Source organism: Triticum dicoccoides, chromosome 6B (assembly GCF_002162155.2).
Source record: "Triticum dicoccoides isolate Atlit2015 ecotype Zavitan chromosome 6B, WEW_v2.0, whole genome shotgun sequence".
NCBI classification, from domain to species: Eukaryota; Viridiplantae; Streptophyta; class Magnoliopsida; order Poales; family Poaceae; genus Triticum; species Triticum dicoccoides.
In genome coordinates, this window is record NC_041391.1 from 415,462,877 (window position 1) to 415,483,626 (window position 20,750).

Sequence of the window (20,750 nt, forward strand, 5' to 3'; positions counted from 1 at the left end):
GAAATCAAGAAGCCGACATGTCCCATGGTGTCAAAAAATAATAGAGCTTCGCGCCACGCCGTCATGGAACCTCATAGGCTGATATGGCATGCACGACCGAATGTTATCCGATCTAGATATCGCAGGATCTCCGACAGCAATTTCGGAACACGTCGATGACAGAATGAAGGAGGACAGATCATGTAGGATGTCGCCATGATGCGAAAAGAGCACAAGGACATCCATGATCGGAGCCACGCCGCCGCCAGGGAGGGAGAGGAGCTGCGCCCATGGAAAGCCCCGCCACCACCAGCACTGTCTGGGCTTCGCCCGGCAGAGACCCTCAGCGGCGGCGAGGGAGAGGTGCTGGACAAGAGGGCCGGCAAGACTAGGTTCCCCCGAGCCGTCAGTATGAGCGACGCGGGGGTCTTCTCTTCGTGCCTCCCTGCAAGTCATGGAATACATAGGATATTTCTTCTTCACAGTTCACACCAACATGCTTCACAGCCGATGAAAGTACAACTCCAAAACATTTCGGCAGCCGAGACGTTGCAATGTCAAACCAAGGCTCCTAGCAACAAGAAAGAATGTCCTCCCTTGTACGCCTTCTCTTGACGATCTCCTTGGGCCTAAACCTCGCAGCCTTGATCACCACCGCCAACGACCAATTCATCTACTCTGGATTCAGTGGCTCCAACCTCGCCGTCGACGCCACCGCCACCATCACGACGGACGGGCTCCTGGAGCTGACAAATGGCACGGCGTACCAGAAAGGCCACGCGTTCCACCCGGTCCTTCTCCATCGCCTTCGTGTTCGGCATCGTCTCCGTCTACCCCGACTTCAGCGCCCATGGCATGGCCTTCGTCATCGCCCCCCGGAGGAACTTCTCAGATGCTCTTCCTGCCAAGTATCTGGGCCTCACCAACGTCCACAACGATGGCAACGCCAGGAACAATGTCTTCGCCGTGGAGCTGGACACTATCCAGAGCGTGGAGTTCAAGGACATCTGTTAAACTGTATAGTTAACCGATATGGTTAGTATCTAGGATTGTAGTTATCTTGTATAACAACCTGTACTTATCCACTATGTAAACCCTAGCGACAGCTCCTAGAGGCGCCCTATATAATGCTATCGAGACCACCGGCCTAGGTGTGTCGATCCAATCTATTTCTCCTTGTTTCACATGGTATCAGGCCATCTCGCATAACTGCTCGATGGGTTCTCCCTCCACCGCCGCCATGACCTCCTCGGCTCTTGCCTCTCTGCCCATGCCGTCCGGTCTCGCGGCGTCGCCGTCTTCCGTTGTTCCCCAACCCTCTGCTAGCCTCATTACCGCCAAGCTCACCTCCTCCAACTATCTTCTCTGGAAAGCTCAGATCCTTCCTCCCCTTCGCATCGCCGGTGTCACCGACTATGTCGAGGGCACCACCCCCACTCCTGCTCGCCTCCTCCCGGCCGATGACAAGGGGGGGCGTGCTCCTAATCCGGAGTACGCTACCTGGTCCCGTCAGGATCAAATCATCCTGAGCTACCTGCTTGCCTCGCTCACCGACGATGTGCTTCAGCAGGTCCACCTCTTCGACACCTCCCGCGCCATCTGGGCGCACCTCGAGGAGATGTACGTCACGCATTGCCGCGCCAGTGTGGTGCAGATCAAGATGGACATGATGAATTTCTGCAAGGGCAACCTCTCCATGGTCGACTACTTCGCCAAGATCCGCTCCAACGCCGATTAGCTCGCTGCGGCGGGCCGCCCCATGCGAGAGGAGGACATCATCACCGCCTTCATCACCGGCCTCGACAGCGACTATGAGCCACTCATCACGGCTATCACCACCCGCATCGACGTCATGACGCTGGGCGAACTCTACTCCCACGCCATCTCCTTCGAGCGCCGCCGTGAGTATCACGCGGCTCATCTTCAACTTCACACGGGCGGCTCCTCTGTCAACTACGTCGCCCGTGACAACAACGGCAACTCCAACAACCGCGGCAAGGGCAACTACCGCGGCAAGGGTCGCAGCAACTCCGGTGACCGCGGTGACTACAACAACAACAACCGCGGCGGCTACCGCGGTGATCGTGGCGGTGGTGGCAATCGCCAAAACGCGAACGGCAACCGCGGTGGTGGTGACCGCGGTGACCACAGTGGTGGCAGTGATGCACGTCTGCAGTGCCAACTCTGCCGGGGCCCTGGGCACTATGCCTGGGAGTGTGCCCAACGCTACAACCACGCCTTCCAACCTCAGCACTCCAAGATGGCGGGTCTAGCAGCTGCGTCACCACCATCCATCCTCGGCGATCCTACCTGGTTCACTGACACGGGGCCCACCAATCACATCACGTCGGACCTGGACCGCCTCACCGTGAGGGAGAAATATCCTGGACAGGACCGCATCCACACTGCCGATGGATCAGGTTTGCACATAGCTCAACATGGTCATGCTCTCCTTCCTACTCCCTCTGCCCATCTCAAACTTCGCAACATACTACATGTTCCAAATGCCGATAAGAATCTCCTTTCTGTTAATTGCCTTGCCACTGATAATCATGCTTATCTAAAATATTATCCTACTCAATTTCTTATGAAGGATTTGACAACCAAGCGGGTCCTTCTTCGAGGCAGATGTGAAAATGGGCTCTATCCCATTCGGCCCTCACATTCTCATGTCCTGTTCTCAGTTAGGCTCTTTGCTGAAGATTGGCATGCTAGGTTCGGCCATACATCCACACAAGTTGTTCAACATGTTTTGGCGTCCAATAAATTAGCATCGTCGAGTCGGGCTTTGACCCATGTGTGTAATGCTTGTCAACAAGGCAAAGCACATCAGCTACCTTTTCCTAGATCCTCGAGTGTGTCTTCGTTTCCTTTGGAACTTATTTTTTCAGATGTGTGGGGACCTGCCAAAACCTCTTCTGGTGGGTTCCAATACTATGTTTCATTCATTCATGATTATAGTAAATTTGTGTGGATTTACCTTCTTAAACGAAAGTGTGATGTGTTTGATGTCTTTTGTGATTTTATCACCCATGTTGAACGCCTTCTTTCTCATAAAATCTTGTGTGTTCAATCCGACTGGGTGGGGAATACGAAAAACTTAGCGACACATTTTTTGTCAACTTGGCATTGCTCATCACGTTTCTTGTCCACACACACATAAACAGAATGGCTCGGCAGAAAGGAAGCACCGTCACATTGTTGACATGGGTCTCTCCTTGTTATCGCATGCGTCCATGCCCCTCCGTTTTTGGGACTAGGCGTATTTATCCGCATGTCATCTTATCAACCGATTACCCAGCCGTGTCATTGGCAATATGAGTCCCATGGAAAAATTGTTTTCCACCAAGCCGGACTATGTATCCCTTCGCACGTTCGGGTGTGCATGTTGGCCCAACTTGCGCCCGTATAACACTCACAAACTCGCATTTAGATCACAACAGTGTGTTTTTGTCGGGTACAGTATTCGTCACAAAGGCTACAAATGTCTTCACGTACCTACAGCTCGTATATATATATCACGCGATGTTATCTTTGATGAACAAATTTTTCCCTTTGCCAATGACCAACCCTCTCCAATACCACCTCGCGTTGCTGAACATGCCATTCTTTTATTTCTGTATGAGCACATGAACTATGGTGCATCTGTTTCTCAGACTAATCTGGATGCAGGTACTGCTTCGGCGCAGAAAATCCCTTCCCTGAACTCCCAGGCGGATCTTGTCTCCCGATCCGCCGCAGCATCAGCCTCGGATCATGTGTCGCCTGATGACAGTGACGTGGCGGCAGCCGACCATGTGATGCCAGGCGACAGCGCGCCAGGTGACCGCACCGGGCCCGCGTCTCCGTCGACCGCCAACCCCGTGCCTCCTGAGGGTGAGCGGACCGAGGCGCCTCCCGTGTCGATTTCTGCATGCGCGCGCCCGACCCACACTGTGGCGGGGCCCACCCCTGCGCGGGCTGCTGCGTCCCCTGACTCGCCCAGGCTGCTGTCTAGCTGGCGCCTGCGGAGCGGGTCGTTCCCGCTGACGGTGTTGGATCCGAGATGGATCTGGCGGCTGCGCCTGCTTCCTTGTCCGACACGGGATCCCAGGGGGACTCGCCTGTGTGCTCGTCTGCATGCGCCCTGCCTGGATCTTCTGTGGCCACCGGATCCTCTGTTCCGCCTGTGCATACAATGATGACGTGCACGCGTGATCACACTCACAAACCAAAGCAACGTACAGATGGTACTGTCACATACAATCCGTCCCGTCATGCCTTCTTGGCCCTGCGGGAACCAGTGGATCATCGTGAAGCTGTTTCATCTCCGGAGTGGCGACTGGCCATGCAACTTGAGCTCGATGCGTTACGACGGAATGGTACCTGGACTTTGGTTCCTCCTCCTCGTGTCAACGTCATTGACTGCAAATGGGTGTTCAAAATCAAACACAAACCAGATGGCACTATTGATCGGTACAAGGCACGTCTGGTTGCAAAGGGGTTCAAACAACGCTATGGCTTGGACTATGATGATACGTTTAGCCCGGTCGTTAAACCTGTCGCTGTGTGTTTTGTTCTATCCATTGCAGTCTCTCGTGGATGGTGTTTGCGTCAGTTGGATGTTCAAAATGCTTTTCTTCATGGCATTCTCCAAGAAGAGGTATACATGCGCCAACCTCCTGGTTTTGTGAATCCCTCGATGCCTCATCATTTGTGCAAACTTCGCAAGGCTCTCTATGGCCTCAAACAGGCTCCTCGAGTGTGGTATTCTCGGCTGAGTTTTAGGCTTCAACAACTTGGTTTTATCGCATCCAAAGCTGACACGTCTCTCTTTGTCTACAACCAAAGTGGTGTTACCATTTTCATGCTTGTGTATGTAGGTGACATTATTGTGGCCAGCTCCTCTACCACTGCTATTACCAAGTTACTTGCCGATCTTCAAGCCTCCTTTGCTCTCAAGGATCTCGGCCCCTTGCATTATTTTCTTGGAGTACATGTGGAGTCATCGCCAGAGGGAATTGTTCTGTCTCAGCAGAAGTATATTAGCGACATTCTTCGTTGTGCAAACATGGAGAATTGTAAAGTCTCTACCACGCCCATGTCCTCCAGTGAGAAAATTAGCAAGGAGAGTGGATCACCACTGTCTCAGGAGGATAGCACCAGGTATCGTTGGAGCTCTCCAGTATCTAACACTCACAAGGCCATATATCTCTTTTGTTGTTAATCATGTTTGTCAGTTCCTCCATGTACCTACGACTGCACATCTCTCCGCAGCAAAGAGGATTTTGAGATACTTGAAGTATACTCATAGTATGGGCCTGTCTATTCGCAAGTCACCCTCTATGTTGTTAAGCTATTTTTTAGATGCAGACTCGGCTGGATGCAGTGATGACCGACGATTCACAGGTGGCTTTGCAATCTTTCTTGGACCCAACCTTGTCTCCTGGAGTTCAAGGAAGCAAGCTACGGTCTCTAGGTCGAGCACGGAATCTGAATATAAGGCACTTGCGAATGGAACAGCTGAAGTAATATGGATACAGTCAGTTCTTGGTGAACTTGGGGTCTTTCTCTCTCGGACTCCTGTTCTGTGGTGTGACAATTTAGGAGCCACTTACCTATCTGCGAATCCGGTATTCCATGCCAGAACCAAGCACATAGAAGTGGATTTCCACTTTGTTCGTGAACGAGTTGCAGCCAAGGCACTTGATGTTCGATTCATATCTTCCAAGGAGAAAGTTGCAGATATATTCACAAAGCCTATAGCTGAGGTGCCGTTTGTCTTAAATAGGCACAATCTGAATCTTTGTGTAGGAAGTTCAGATTGAGGGGGAATGTTAAACTGTATAGTTAACCGATATGGTTAGTATCTAGGATTGTAGTTATCTTGTATAACAACCTGTACTTATCCCCCATGTAAACCCTAGCGGCAGCTCCTAGAGGTGCCCTATATAATGCTATCGAGACCACCGGCCTAGGTGTGTCGATCCAATATATTTCTCCTTGTTTCACAACATCAATGCCAACCACGTCGGCATCGACATCAACGGATTGCAATCCCTACGGTCATACAACGTCGGCTACTACGATGACGAGAGCAGCGACTTCCGAAGCATGAAGCTCATCAGCCGCGAGCCCATGCAAGTGTGGATTGATTACCACAGGGGGAGGAAGGAGATCAACGTGACATTGGCTCCCTTGGACATGGCCAAGCCTGATAGGCCACTCCTCTCGGCCAGCTACGACCTCTCCACGGTGCTCCATGAGCTGGTGTATCTCGGGTTCTCAGCGGCCACCGATCGTGTCAATTCACGGCATTTCATTCTTGGTTGGAGCTTGGGCGTGAGCAGACAAGCTCCGGCCATCGACATGGCCAAGCTGCCCAAGTTGCCTCGGGTTGGCCCGAAGCCTCGGTCCAAGACCTTGGACATCGTTCTACCAATAGTCACGGCCACATTTGTACTTGGTTTGGGTGGTATCCTTGTCCTGGTCATGCGGAGGAGATCAAGGTACGCTGAATTGCGGGAAGATTGGGAGATCGAGTTCGGACCACACCGCTTCTTGTACAAGGATTTATTCCGTGCAACTGACGGATTCAAGGACAAGCATCTACTTGGCACGGGGGGGTTTGGAAGGGTATACAGAGGCATGCTTGAGACATCTAAACTGGAGGTTGCGGTGAAGAGGGTGTCTCACGAGTCAAGACAGGGGATGAGGGAGTTCATAGCTAAGATTACAAGCATCGGTCGCATTTGACATCGTAATCTTGTAGAGTTGCTCGGTTACTACCGTCGAGAAGGTGAACTTCTTTTGGTGTACGCCTACATGCCCAACGGAAGCCTGGATAAACATCTACTCCCTTTGTCCCATAATATAAGAGCGTTTTTGACACTACACTAATGTCAAAAACGTTCTTATATTATGGGACGGAGGGAGTATATAGCAGTAGGGAGGATCAGCCTACTCTGAATTGGACTTTGAGGTTTCATACCATCAAGGATGTCGCGTCCGGCTTGCTTTATCTGCATGAGAGGTGGGAGAAAGTCGTCATCCACAGAGACATCAAGGCCAGCAACGTGCTCCTCGACAAAGACATGAACGCCCAGCTTGGTGACTTTGGGCTAGCAAGGCTGTACGACCATGGGGCAAACTCACAAACCACGCACGTAGTCGGCACCATGGGTTACTTGGCTCCGGAGCTGATACGCACGGGCAGGGCGTCCCCTCTGACCAACATGTTCGGCTTTGGCATATTCCTTCTTGAGGTTGGATGCGGACATAAACCCATCAAGGAGAATGCGCAAGGCGGACAGATAGCGCTCGTCGACTGGGTGCTGGAGCATTGGCGTGATGGTACGCTCATGGAGACGGTGGACGCGAGGCTCCACCGCGAGTTCGACATCGACCGGGCGGGGCTGGTGCTCACCCTAGGGCTCATGTGCTCACACCCTCTCGCTAGCGCGAGGCCTGGCATTGGACAAGTCATGCTGAAAGGATCGATATGGTTGACTAGAGGGGGGGTGAATAGGCAACTAACAATTTTTAGACTCTTCTTTAACAAATTAAAACTTGCAATGAAATAGGTTGTCTAGATGTGCAACTACGTGGACAACCTATATGATGCAAAGACAATAAGCACACAAGCAAGCAATGGATATAACTCAAGTAAGCTTGCAAAAGTAAAGGGTTAAGATAACCAAGAGTGGAGCCGGTGGAGACGAGTATGTGTTACCGAAGTTCCTTCCTTTTAAGGGGAAGTACATCTCCGTTAGAGCGGTGTGGAGGCACAATGCTCCCCAAGAAGCCACTACGGCCACCGTATTCTCCTCACGCCCTCACACAATGCGAGATGCCGTGATTCCACTATTGGAGCCCTTGAAGGCGGCAACCGGACCTTTACAAACAAGATTGGGGCAATCTCCACAACACTTGGAGGCTCCCAACAACACCACGAAGCTTCACCACAATGGAGTATGGCTTCGAGGTGACCTCAACCGTCTAGGGTGCTCAACACCCAAGAGTAACAAGATCCGCTAGGGATAAGTGGGGGGAATCAAATTTCTCTTGGTGGAAGTGTAGATCTGGGCCTTCTCAACCAATCCCGAGCAAATCAACAAGTTTGATTGGCTAGGGAGAGAGATCGGGCGAAAATGGAGCTTGGAGCAACAATGGAGCTTTGGGGGAAAGAGGTAGGTCAACTTTGGGGTATAAGACCCCTTTATATAGTGGGAAGAACAATCCAACCGTTATCCCACTCACCAGCCCCGCACAAAGCGGTACTACCGCTAGGGAAGGGCGGTACTACCGCTCCGGGCGGTACTACCGCTCGACCCAGCGGTACTGCCGCGCTGCCTGGGGCCCTGACCCCAGGGCGGTACTACCGCCAGGGAAGAGCAGTACTACCCCTCCGGGCGGTACTACCGCTTCGACCCAGCGGTACTGCCGCGCTGCCCAGGGCCCTGGCACCAGGGCGGTACTACCGCTAGGGAAGGGCGGTACTACCGCTTAGAGCGGTACTACCGCCCCTACTACCTCCCTTAGTGCCGCAAAACCCAACACGAAAAATTCGTTCGAGAATCGAGGCGGAAGTAGCCCAGACGCACAGCGGTACTACGGCCGAAACACCCAAACGGTACTACCGCTCTGAGAGCGGTACTACCGCTGTGGAGTTTCAGCGGTACTACCGCTGTGGACGCGGTACTACCGCTAGGGCAGAGCAGAGCATAGTAAGGGGAAAACGGCAGCTCCAGAGATGCGGAAGGAAAGACGATGGGTGTGATAATGATGTGTACGTGTGATTCCACCCAAGTCTTACCAAAACGGATCCCCTCTTGATAGTACGGTGACTCCTACGAAACTAGTCCACCAACAACGGAACGAAGGAGCTACACCGTCTTGAATTACAACACCGAGGGGAGGAAATCGTCTCGTGCCAATGGATGAAACTCTGAAAGAACTAAACGCACACGATTAGTTCGCACAAGCATTGTCATCAATCACCAAAACATATTGGGAATAAATATGCCCTTACAATCTCCCCCTTTTTGGTGGATTGATGACAATACGGGATTTGCACAATATGATATATAAAGGATAAGCGCAAAAGCACAAACGTCCTAAAATGTAGAAGGGCTCCCCCTGGATGTGTGCTACCTAGAAAAGTGCTTTGGACTGCACGGCACAGATGCCAGGATCAATGCTCCCCCTACATTTTAGAGACCAACTACCTAAGCAAGATATGAGAGCAACATATATATGACAGGGTAAGCATGGAACTCATAAGGTAGATAGACATAGATAATGATACGGAAAGATAAGGTAGCATATGTCTCACACCATATGACTCGAGCTTAGGTCTTACTGACAGAGCCAGAACTTAGGTCTCACTGACACAAACCAAATAAAGCAACAAGCGAAAGCACAAACACAAACGACGGAGGACACAAAACGCAAATCCCTAAACTCTCTCCCCCTTTGGCATCGAGACACCAAAAAGGAGAGGGAGTGTTGCTACGGCTCCAGGTGAAGGCAAACGATGGACACCCATCAGATCTCAGAGGGATCATCTGCGTTACCATCGTCAGCCGGGAAGTGCTCAGCATCAGAATCAGTCCAGGGGCAGTGCTGCTGAATCCACTCCTCCTCCTCGGTAAGCTGATCCTCAGAACCACTAATCACAACAGCACCCATCTGACGCATGAGCTCCTTGTGGCGACCTCGGGCCTTCTTCTCAGCTACATGAGTCATGTACTGACCGTGAGACTCCATGCAAAACAGCTTCTTCACCTTGATCTTGAGCTTCTTGGCCCAAGAGGGCTCTGCCTCAGAAGGCACGTAGTCATCATCTTCATCCTCAGCCTCAGCCCCAAACTCCTCCTCAGTCTCCATGGCAGCAGCAGATGAAGGAACTCCAGTCCTAGGGGCCTGAGTGCCCCAGTTATCCTTCTTCCTCAGACGCTTGACATCGTGAGAAATCAACTCTCCAATCTCCAGCACCACCTTGGGATAGACACGATCCCAGGCCTTCTCAATGAGCAGCATAATGAATGGACCATAAATCGGGCACTTGCGCTCGGAGATAGCAGAAACCAGCTCAGACCACATAACATGAGAGATATCCAAGGACTCTCCGGTGATATGCCCCTTCTCCCGCTGACAGAAGAGAAGCATGTCCACGAGATAAGAGTGAACCTGGTCCAGATTCCCGATGCGAGGGAAAAGAGTCTCTCTGAAGATACGGTGAAGAATGTCCAGATAGGCAGGCAGCTCATAGGTCTCCTTCTTTGTCTCATGGTTGATCCTCAGAGTGCAGTAGGGCCACAGAGCTTGCTTGTGAGTGGCATTGGCGCGACGGTGGGGGCGAAAGCCGACAGAAGACTCAAGTCCAAGATCTTCCACCCCAATCAACTGCATGAAAGCTTTCCACTTGACTGACAGCAACTTGCCATTTGTCATCCAAGTCAGAGTCCTGTCCTCATCGGTCCCAAGGTGAACCGTGGCATAGAATTGGGCCACAATATCAGCATCATAGTCCTTGTTCAATTGCATGATCCCGAGAATGTTCAGCTGAGTGCACATCTGAAGAGCTTCACCAAAGTAGTCAGGATCATTCTCCATATGCTCGGTGTCGATGGAGTGCACGTTGACATATAGATTCTTCTTGGCTTTGAGAACATCAAAATAGATGGCAAACTGGAACTTGTTCCAGAACGGACGGTTGACCAAAGTGGGATCTTGGTCGACCTCATACGGGTTGCGACGGCGCCTTGCCCAAAACTCCTTGGGCGGCATTTCTGGCACGGTTTTGCTTGACTTTGGCTTGACCCCAGGCTTCTTCTGCAGTTGGGGAGGAGGTGGAGCACTAGAAGATCCTCCGGCAGGCTCAGTGGTGCGGTAGCGCTTGGACGAGGCACGACCGGGGTTGACACGACGAGCCTGATGCTCAGGAACATCATCACCTGGAACCACACACACAAACACACAAACAACCAGAAAGAACGAGCGTAAGCCACAAACACGAACAAAAAGATCACTGAGAGGTAGGAGGATGATGGAACTGGGTAGAGGGCGGTAGTACCGTGACCCTTGAGCGGTAGTACCGCTCCAAGCGGTAGTACCGCTCTGGAGAGAGCGGTAGTACCGCTCGAGGCGGTAGTACCGCTCTTGGAGAGCGGTAGTACCGCTCGAGGCGGGGAAACAGCAGTTTCCAACTACCGTGGTCAGATCCGGTACTACCGTCCTACCAAATTCAAAAATACTCCAACCAAACACTAATCTAAACAGTCTAGAAGCATTCTCCATCCTACTCAAGCCTAGATCTGGACAAAACTCTAGAGATGCAACTGCTATTGCCCCAAGAACGCTAGATTGGAAATCTAGACAAAAGGAACCAGGGAACGGGGGCAATACCAGCATCCATGGCAAGAGGACAAGGTGGGGATCGATTCCACCGAAGGAAGCGGAGAGGAGCGCCCCAGAGAGGGAGATCCGCCGGAGCCCTCCCGCGGCACCGGTTGCTGAAGAGAGAGACGAACAGGGCGAAGGGGTGAGCGAATGGGTATGGGGGAGAAGAAACTCCCCCTACCCCCGATATAACCCCCAGCCCGCGCCTCACAGCGGTAGTACCGCTCTGGAGGGCGGTAGTACCGCTGGGAGCGGTAGTACCGCTCTGGAGGGCGGTAGTACCGCTCTGGAGGGCGGTAGTACCGCTAAGAGCGGTAGTACCGCTCGCCACCAGCGGTAGTACCGCTTCAGCAACCACGCTGCTTCTAGACCAACGGCTAACGCTCAAAAAGAAACGGAAAGCAAAGTCAAAAGGACGAAAGGACCGACGCGGCAACACACACACACACACACACAACAGACCAGAAACAACTCAAACACAAACAACCACACGAAACAGAGCAAGCTCTGGCCTCTCTCAGGAGAGGCGGTGGCCGGAGCCACCTATGTTTGAGTCAAATGGTATGGCACCGCGAAGAATTATCCTTGGGCCCATGACCAAAACTCGTCTTTGAAGCACACGTACCATCAAAAATGGCTATTGTGAAAGAGTTGATTGTTTTATGCATAATGGGGGGAGGGAAAGTTCATTGAGAGAACAACACTCCCCCTATGTCCATGCCTACATCTAAACTAGATACCAAGTTGAGTGAGGTGGGGTGTGCAAGGGTTCAAGTCACATTGCTCGAATCAATGATATTTAGCTCATGCCTTAACTCGCGAAATCTTGCTTCATCCAAGGGCTTTGTGAAAATATCTACAAGGTTATCATGAGTGTTGACATACTTCAGCTCGATCTCTCCTCGCCTAATGTGATCCCGGATGAAGTGATACCGAATCTCAATGTGCTTCGTCTTGAAGTGTTGCACCGGGTTGAGAGAAATCTTGATGGCACTTTCGTTGTCACACCAAAGAGGCACTTTGTCACAAATGACACCGTATTCCTTTAAAGTTTGCCTCATCCACAAGAGTTGTGCACAACAACTACCGGCAGCCACATATTCTGCTTCGGTGGACGAGAGAGACACACAACTTTGCTTTTTGGAAGACCAACTCACCAAAGAGCACCCAAGAAACTGGCACCCTCCGGAAGTGGACTTCCTATCCACTTTGTCTCCCGCCCAATCGGAATCTGTAAACCCTTCAAGATTGAAGTTTGCCCCTCTTGGGTACCATAAGCCAAAGTTTGGGGTATGAGCCAAATATCGAAAGATTCGCTTGACAGCCACAAAGTGACTTTCCTTCGGTGCAGCTTGAAACCGTGCACACATCCCCACACTCAACATGATATCTGGTCTAGATGCACAAAGGTAAAGCAAGGAGCCAATCAGGGAGCGATATACCTTTTGATCCACCACTTTACCATTGGGATCAATGTCAAGTTGGCACTTGGTGGGCATTGGAGTAGAAGCCGGCTTGACATCACTTAACTTGAATCTCTTGAGCATGTCTTGAGTGTATTTTGCTTGATTGATGAAGGTACCTTCTCTTCTTTGTTTGATATCAAAACCAAGGAAGAACTTCAACTCTCCCATAGAAGACATCTTGAACTTAGAGGTCATGAGAGCGGCAAATTCTTCATTGAAAGCTTTGTTAGGGGAACCAAAGATAATGTCATCAACATATAGTTGGCATACAAACAACTCCCCTTTGACCTTCTTAGTAAAAAGAGTAGGATCGATTAGCCCCACTTCAAATCCACGATCTTGTAACAACTCGGTAAGGTGGTCATACCACGCACGTGGGGCTTGTTTAAGGCCATAGAGCGCCTTATCGATTTGATACACATGATCTGGGAAGAAGGGATCCTCGAACCCGGGGGGTTGCTTGACATAGACCAACTCATTAATAGGACCATTAAGAAAAGCACTTTTAACATCCATTTGTTGCAACTTAAAGTTGTGATGGGAAGCATAAGCAATCAACAAATGAATGGATTCAAGATGAGCAACGGGAGCAAAGGTTTCACCGTAGTCGATACCCTCGACTTGGGAGTAGCCTTATGCTACCAATCTTGCCTTGTTGTGAATGATGTTTCCACGAGCATCTTGCTTGTTCTTGAAGATCCACTTGGTTCCAATGATGTTATGGTTCCCAGAAGGCCTTGGCACCAATCTCCACACCTTGTTGTACTTAAAGTTGTTGAGTTCTTCATGCATGGCGTTGAGCCAATCCGAGTCTTCGAGCGCCTCATAGACCTTATGGGGTTCAACACAAGAGACAAACGCATGATGTTCACAATAGTTTGCTAACTATCTACGAGTGCTTACCCCCTTCCTTAGGCTTCCAACCACATTCTCCATGAGATGACCTTTGGTGGTGAGTTTGGAAGCAATCTTCGCGGCACGACGCTCCAATTCCTCCTCGGATGTTGAAGGAGGAGGGTTCACTTGATCATCTTGAGCGTCGTCATGAGTTTGTTCTTGATCTTGAGCTTGCTCATGATCTTGAACTTGCTCGAGGGGAAGAACTTGACCTTGGGCATCATGTGGTTCATCACCATCTTGTGATTGATCTTGCCCTTGGTCTTGTTCCTTAGGTTGAGGGCCTTCACTTTGTTCTTCGGAAGCGTGTGGGTCTTGAGTAGGTGAAGGCTCCACCGAGGTGGAGCATTGTCCTTCTCCTTCGGCCACAAGGGGTTCCTCAATGGGTAGGATATGACCAATACCCATTCTTCTTATGGATTGGGGAGGAATTTCATCACCTACATCACAAGTACCACTTTGCTCCACTTGGGAGCCATTATTTTCATCAAACTCTACGTTACACGTCTCCTCAATGAGCCCATTGGACTTGTGAGAACACGGTAAGCATGAGAGTTTGTAGCATAACCAAGAAATATGCCCTCATGAGCTCTAGCCTCGAATTTAGACAAACGAACACCTTTCTTGAGAATGAAACACTTACACCCGAACACCCGGAAGTACTTGAGATTGGGCTTGTTCCCGGTGAGTATCTCATACGGAGTTTTGTTCAAGCCTTTGCGGAGATAGAGCCGATTCGATGCATGACAAGCTGTGTTGATGTCCTCGGCCCAAAAGTTGTATGGAGACTTGAACTCCGCCATCATGGTTCTTGCCGCATCCATCAACGTCTGGTTCTTCCTCTCCGCGACACCATTTTGTTGAGGGGTATATGGTGCAGAATATTGATGCTTAATCCCTTCATCACTAAGAAACTCATCCAAGGTGTAGTTCTTGAACTCGGTGCCGTTGTCACTTCTTATTGTCAAGATCTTTGCATTGTGTTGACATTGAGCTTCATTTGCAAAGTCGATAACGGTTTGTTGAGTCTCACTCTTCCTCTTGAAGAAGTATACCCAAGTGTATCTTGAATAATCATCCACTATCACCAAGCAATACTTTCTACCCCCAAGACTATCAAAGGATGGGGGCCCAAAGAGGTCCATGTGGAGGAGCTCCAAGGGTCTCTTCAAGTAGATGATAGTCGTGGGAGGGTGAGCCGTCTCATGAAGCTTTCCTCCGATACAAGCACTGCAAACACGATCTTTGGCAAAACTAACATTCGTTAGTCCATGAACATGGTCCCCCTTGAGAAGACTTTGCAAAGATCTCATATGGACGTGGGCTAAACGGCGATGCCAAAGCCATCCCACATCAACTTTAGCCATTGGACATGTCGCGGTCTTAGTGGGTTGCTCCGAGAAGTTAACCACATAGAGACCATTCTCGACATGCCCAACAAAGGCTACTTTAAGAGTCTTGCTCCACAAGTGGGCCACGGTATCAATATCAAAGAAGGTGGCAAAACCCATGAGTGCGAGTTGACGAACGAAAAGTAAATTGAACGCAAGGGACTCAACAAGCATGACTTTCTCGATCGTTAGATCATGAGAAATGACAACCTTGCCAAGACCCAATACCTTAGAATGTGAGGCATCACCCCATTCGACATTGGTGGGCATAGATGGGATCTTGTGCACGTCCACCACCAAGTCCTTGCTCCCGGTCATATGATTTGTTGCTCCACTATCGAGCAACCATGATCCCCCACCGGAAGCAAACACCTACAAGAGATCAATGCTTGGTTTTAGGTACCCATTGAGTAATGGGTCCTTTGATGTTAGTAACAAGGGTCTTAGGAACCCAAATAGACCATTCAATGTACCAACAAATTTAGCATAAACATGCCCATCACTAGCACGGCACAACACATAAGACGGGTTAAAGTCGCCGGCTTTGTTGGTAGAGATGGCTTTGCGCTCTTTGGCATCACCACTCTTCCCATTGTTCTTCTTCTCCTTAGGAGCACCTTCTCCCTCCCTCACAAAGGTTTGCGTGAGCGAAGGAGGTCGATCGGTCTTGCTCTTCTTCTCCTTGTTCTTCTTCTTGTTCTTGGATTTGGGTGAGAACCCAACTCCCTCCTTGCCCACAACTTCCTTTTGATTGCTCAAAAGGTCATTTAGGTTCTTCTCGCCTTGTATGCATGACACAAGACCTTTCTCGAGTTGTTCCTTCAACTTGGCATTCTCCTCCACAAGATGCACATGCTCACAACAAGGGTTAGTAGCATTTGCATTATCAATTAAGACCATGTGAGGAAATGTGGCATTTTCCTTAGTTAGCTTAACTTGGAGTTGAGCATGAGACTCCTTGAGGGTAGCATGAGCACCTTTCAATACCTTGTGGGCCTTGTCAAGTACATCAAACTCCTCCATGAGTCTAACATGACCAACTCCAAGCTTAGCCTTCTCGGAAGCTAGAACACGAGACACAACAAGAGCATGATCAAGATCTTTCTTTAGTTTAGCATGACCATCATTGTGTGACTCCTCAAGAGCCAAACGATGCTCACGCTCTTCCTCAAGAGCATTAGAGAGATCCGATATCTCATCGGCATAGTCACGACTATGACTTTCTATCTTAGAGATGGTTTCTTCATGAGCCTCGATCATGTCATTGGCTTCACCAAGTTGTTCCAAGAGAGCAACGAAGTGCTTCTTGGATTTGCCCTTGAGCTTACTCATGAAGGACTCAAATTCATTGATCTCCTCATTAGACCCCTTACCATTATCAAAATCATCCGTTGAAGGAGGGTTAGGAATAATGGTGGTTTTGATGTTGGAGGTTACCTTGTTGGTGGCCTTAGCCATGAGGCACTTGGCGGTGATGTTCTCGTTAGGTGCATCGAAGAGAGACACGCGGGGAGTTGTGGCAATGGCAACGGATGCCATGGCCATTGTTTCACCATCTTCATCATCATCGTCATCCTCACGGTATTCTTCTTGAACCACCAACCCGCGAGACGGAGTCTTCTTGGTGAAGTTGTTCTTGTTTGGGAAGGACTTGGCTTTGTCTTTTCGGATGAACTTGCCACCATTGTCTTCCCACTTCTCGTAGGGACAATCCGCAACGAAATGGCTAACATTGCCACAGTTGAAACAGGTTCTAACTCGTTGCTTCCCTTTGAGGCCACTTGAGTTGTTCTTGTTGAAGTTGGGTCTTGTATTCTTCTTACTCCAAAATTGTCTTGAGGCAAGAGCCATGTGCTCATGATAATCATACTTCGTGTCCTCGGGGTTGCTCTCCTCATCTTCCTCTTCTTCTTCTTCTTCCACACTAGCCTTGGCCTTCAAGGCAAGATTGGGCTTCTTTGCCCTTTGGGAACGGAGCACCACATTGTCGGCGGTCTTGTCCAAGATGCTCATTGCAACAAACTCATCCAACACTTCACTCGAGGTCATGGAGTGGAAGTCCAGTCTTTGGCGAATGACGGAGGACATGGCCTTATTGTAGGGCATCATGGCCTTGAGGAACTTGCGCTTGATCCAGTTGTCATCCGTGTCCTTGCTTCCATGATCTCGGAGTGCGACCGCGAGTTTGGTCACTCTTCGAAAGAGCTCACGAGGTTCTTCATCCTCCTTCATTGCAAACTCATCGGCTTCATCTTGCACCACTTCATAGTTGGAGCGTTGAATGCTAGCACTTCCTCGATAGAGACACTCGACACACTTCCATGCTTCTTTAGCCATGGCATGAGGTCGAAGATGAGGGAGATCTTCGGGGAGGATTGCATCTTGGATGATGAAGAGAGCACTTTCATTGAATTGATTGTCCACTTCTTCTCGAGGGGTGAAGTTGCTTGGATCATGAGGATAGAAACCTTCTTCAATAATTCTCCAAAGGTTAGTGTTCACATGTTTTAAGTGACGCTTGAAGTGATAGAGCCAAGCATCAAAATCTTCATTTTTCACATATTTAGGAGGAGGACCGGCATGATTCAAATGAGTAGAGGGGATCGGTCCTCTATACACCGGGGGTTCCACATGGGCAAAGATCTCGGTGCCATTTCTACCACTAGTAGATGGACTCTTTTCATTGTTAGCTTCCCCCTTATCGGAGTTAGCATCCGTCACCTTGTTAGTGGGATCACCCACTTTCATTGGTGAGGTAGATAGTTTAAGTCCCTCTAGAAATTCAGTAAACATGCCTTTAACCTCGGCCGTCATGGAGGTTTTCAATGTGTCTAAAGCCACATTGAATTCCTCACGTGAGACCAAGGTTCCCCCTTCGGCCGAAGACGAGATGGGATTCACACCGGAGTGTTCCTCCGCACCGTCGTTGACGTCAACCATACTCTTCGGATGGCAAAGTCCTTAATAAAGAGATGCGGCTCTGATACCAATTGAAAGGATCGATATGGTTGACTAGATGAGGGGTGAATAGGCAACTAACAATTTTTAGACTTTTCTTTAACAAATTAAAACTTGCAATGAAATAGGTTGTCTAGATGTGTAACTACGTGGACAACCTATATGATGCAAAGACAATAAGCACACAAGCAAGCAATGGATATAACTCAAGTAATCTTGCAAAAGTAAAGGGTCAAGATAACCAAGAGTGGAGCCAGTGGAGACGAGGATGTGTTACCGAAGTTCCTTCCTTTTAAGGGGAAGTACATCTCCGTTAGAGCGGTGTGGAGGCACAATGCTCCCCAAGAAGCCACTAGGGCCACCGTATTCTCCTCACGCCCTCACACAATGCGAGATGTCGTGATTCCACTATTGGAGCCCTTGAAGGCGGCAACCGGACCTTTACAAACAAGATTGGGGCAATCTCCACAACACTTGGAGGCTCCCAACAACACCACGAAGCTTCACCACAATGGAGTATGGCTTCGAGGTGACCTCAACCATCTAGGGTGCTCAACACCCAAGAGTAACAAGATCCGCTAGGGATAAGTGGGGGGAATCAAATTTCTCTTGGTGGAAGTGTAGATCTGGGCCTTCTCAACCAATCCCGAGCAAATCAACAAGTTTGATTGGCTAGGGAGAGAGATCGGGCGAAAATGGAGCTTGGAGCAACAATGGAGCTTTGGGGGAAAGAGGTAGGTCAACTTTGGGGAAGAATACCCCTTTATATAGTGGGAAGAACAATCCAACCATTATCCCACTCACCAGCCCCGCACAGAGCGGTACTACCGCTAGGGAAGGGCGGTACTGGCGCGCTGCCTGGGGCCCTGACCCCAGGGCGGTACTACCGCCAGGGAAGAGCGGTACTACCGCTCCGGGCGGTACTACCGCTTCGACCTAGCGGTACTGCCGCGCTGCCCAGGGCCCTGGCACCAGGGCGGTACTACCGCTAGGGAAGGGCGGTACTACCGCTTAGAGCGGTACTACCGCCCCTACTACCTCCCTTAGTGCCGCAAAACCCGACATGAAAAATTCGTTCAAGAATCGAGGCGGAAGTAGCCCAGACGCACAGCGGTACTACGGCCGAAACACCCACCGCTGTGGAGTTTCGGCGGTACTACCGCCGTGGACGCGGTACTACCACTAGGGCAGAGCAGAGCATAGTAAGGGGAAAACGGCAGCTCCAGAGATGCGGAAGGAAAGACGACGGGTGTGATAATGATGTGTACGTGTGATTCCACCCAAGTCTTACCAAAACGGATCCCCTCTTGATAGTACAGTGACTCCTACGAAACTAGTCCACCAACAACGAAATGAAGGAGCTACACTGTCTTGAATTACAACACCGAGGGGAGGAAATCGTCTCGTGCCAATGGATGAATCTCTAAAAGAACTAAACGCACACGATTAGTTCGCACAAGCATTGTCATCAATCACCAAAACATATTGGGAATAAATATGCCCTTACACATGCGCTATCTCACCGGTGTTACGCCCCTCCCTGAGCTCTCACCAACAGACGTGTTCGCCTTGATGCAAAACCAAGGGTTTGACGCATCCGCCATGTCGTATCCTGATTTGACGTCAAGCTTTGGCACAATTTCTAGCCTCTCAGGAGGAAGATAACTTCAATGCTAGTTTAATTCGCGGGTTTTATAAAGTACTAAGTGGCTGGGTCACCGACCATAAGCAAAAAGAGGACATCATCCATAACCACTTTGCCGAGATCATGGGCAGCGCAAGCTCGAGCTCCGTTGACCTTAATTGGGATGAGCTTAATATCCAGTCGCATGACTTGGATGATCTCGGTGATCCCATCACTGAGGATGAGGTTTTGGCGGCCATAAAAGCAATGCTGGGGGACAAGGCTCCCGGGCCGGATGGCTTCACGGGCATCTTCTTCAAACGTTGTTGGGAAATTATTAAGCATGATCTCATGCGGGTCATCCAGAGCTTTGAATCGCTCCACACATCCCACTTGCAATGGCTCAACTCTGCCAATGTGGTGCTTTTGCCCAAGAAGGAGGGGGCGGAGGGCGTCTCTGACTATAGGCCTATTAGTCTTGTCCATGCTGTGGCCAAGATTATCGCCAAGATTCTTTCCCTGTGGCTTGCCCCTCCCATGGACGTTCTCGTCTCCAATGCCCAAAGTGCTTTCATAAAGAAGAGGAGTATCCATGACAACTTCATGTATGTGCGCAATTTTGCGAGACGGTTGCACAAGCGCAAGACTTCAGCCCTCCTCTTCAAGCTTGACATTAGAAAAGCTTTCGACTCGGTCAAATGGGAATACATCCTAGATTTATTACAATGCAAGCGGTTCCCTTGCAAATTCCGGAATTGGATCGCCGCTCTTCTATCATCTTCCTCTTCGCGCGTTCTCCTCAATGGGCTTCCGGGCCCCCCGATCAAGCACGGCCGCGGGTTTTGTCAAGGGGACCCAATTTTACCTCTACTGTTCGTCCTTGCAATTGACCCCCTTCAACATATCCTCGACATCGCAACTCACAAGGGCATCATCCATAGGATCCGCAGCCGCGGCGTCATGATGAGAACCTCCCTCTATGCAGATGACGCGGCCATCTTCATGGCCCCAATCAAGAAGGACATTGATAACCTCTCAGTCATCCTAAGGGGT

General features: G+C 50.1%; 1 pseudogene; it reads left to right on the forward strand.

The window, feature by feature from the left end:
• Positions 1 to 566: 566 nt before the first annotated feature.
• Positions 567 to 19,738, forward strand: LOC119322797 (annotated as a pseudogene).
• The last annotated feature ends 1,012 nt before the right edge of the window (positions 19,739 to 20,750 follow it).